This window comes from Rattus rattus, chromosome 7, assembly GCF_011064425.1.
Source record: "Rattus rattus isolate New Zealand chromosome 7, Rrattus_CSIRO_v1, whole genome shotgun sequence".
Taxonomy (NCBI): Eukaryota; Metazoa; Chordata; class Mammalia; order Rodentia; family Muridae; genus Rattus; species Rattus rattus.
Window position 1 is genome coordinate 80,126,550 of NC_046160.1, and position 2,301 is coordinate 80,128,850.

Genomic DNA, 2,301 nt, shown 5'->3' on the forward strand with positions numbered 1-2,301 from the left:
GCACTCCAATTGAATATGAGTCTGAGAATGAAACTGTGAAAGATACAGTTCCTATGGCAATATCATGTCATAAGGTGATATCCAAATAATCCAGATACTTTTAAATATAAACTAAATGGAGTTATAACTTGAATGGAATGGAAACCATAAGATAGAGAGAAGCAAAATATCACTATTTGGATGGATGCACCCCCATGCATTCTAATGTCAGTTCCTTTGCCTAAATTGAATGCATAGGCTCTCTGCTGTGTTCACTCTTGTCTGAGAATGTCTGAAGGACTACTGGACTAAGTCTGCTGTGTCTACTGCTGATTCCCCTAAGATACAGATAAACAAACAAATAAATATATCTACTGAGAATGGCTGCAAGCAATATCATGTTTTATAAGGTTATTTTTTGAGACAAAACCATTAAAAAAAAGAACTCAACCAATGTAGAAGAATGCAATCGATCCATCTCTAAATAATCCAGGATGATTCTAGGACAGAACACATGGGCACTGGAAAAATTTCAATGGCTCTCTAAGATCAAGAAAACTCAAAAACTGCAAAGTTGGAAAAGGACCCCCAACAGATTGGGAAAAGATCTTTACAATCCTACAAAATAGGCTTATATATACAAAGAACTCTGTCTGTTTTTGACCCAAAGAGCAAACAAAGAATTCACAGCTGAGCTCATTGAACATTGTTAGTCATAAAGAAATGTGGTTTCTGAGAATGGCTGTCAACCTGGAAAGAACCTCCTTTTATTTCATTTTCTAATATCTTTCCTCTTGGATATTGAACTGCCTGAGGATCCAAATACCTCTCCTGGGCATATTCTACATATAAAAAAGCAGGCTACATGCAAGATTTACATAATAGCCAAAGCTGGAAAAAGAACCAGATGGGACAACAACTACACAATGGAATATTGCCAAAAACATCCTTTATGAAATTAACCATCCTTTCCTTCCTGGAAGATGTACTGATGCCTAGAACAAATGAAACTCAAGACGGATGATCAAAATGTGGGATCGCTCCTGAGCCAGCCAGAATACAGCAAATTGGTGGAACTCAAGGGACCATATCAGAGAAAGAACTGGAAGAGCTCCATGCCAACCAACAGATGCTTCCAGGACTGGCCAGGAACTGGAGACTCTCTGAACTGGATAGCCCAGAGACCTAGTGGAAGGGGGAAGCTTAGAACCCCAAACTAGACTGAGAGGGCAGCAAACAAACAAGCAAGCAAACAAAAAAACACTCGAAATGTCAAAAAAACTCAAGTTAATTCCCACTAAAACTGGTGGACCCCATGCTATCCACTAAAAGCTCATTGAAATTGGTTCTAGCTTGTCAACCAGGGAGATTTTCATCTAGCCTCGATAGATTCCTGCAGGCTACAGCAAAAAGATGGGACAACAACCCAGCCAAAAATCCCTTGACCTACATCTTCCTTCCTGGAAGATGTACCACAGAAATTGTGGGAGTGGCCACATTATTTGCTCAAGGGCCATACCAGGAGGAGGGGATACCCACAATGCTTGATGGCCGGAACTGGAGACTCTGAACTGGATAAATCCCAGAGACCTAGATTAGAACCAAACATGACTGACCAAACAAACAAGCAAGTCAAGAAAATCTTCCTAATGGTATTCTGCTATACCCTCCTTCTAGTTGTCATCAGAGATTCTCCACAGCAGATGAGACCCCAGAACCCACACAAAGACAGAGTGGGAGGAAGATCTGAAAATCCATGAAGATTGGGAGGAAGATTGTAGAAGTCAGAGAGAGTGGAGGATACTAGAACATGGCCTACTTAAGCAGCTAAGCAGTGTTCCCATGGGCTCAGAATGATTGAAGCAGCAAATTCGGAGCTTACCTGGGTCTGAACTAGGTCTTCTGTCTATTTTGAGGCTGATGGCTTGGTGTTTTTTGAAACTCCAAATGGTGCCTGCTCTTGGGCCTTTGACTTGTCATACTGTCTCCTGTTTTGTCCTGTTTGGCTGTCAACTCTTAGAGACCTGATCTTTTCTGAAGATGAAATGAAGGAGGAGTGGGTCTAGGAAAAAGGAAATATGAGAGGCAGATGGGAGGAGCGAAACTGTGGCTGTGGTATATTCTATGAGAGAAGAATCTATTTTCAACTAAAAAATAATTAATTAATTTAAAAAAATAACTGGAGTATGAAGTATTCCTCTATCTACTCATCTTATCTTCATTGCATGCTCATCGGAGAGCTTCCCAGGTTCCTCTGGAGTTGAAGTTGGAGGAGGAGGAACTTCCTTTCTTCTAACCCTTAGAGTGCACTATGATAAATGT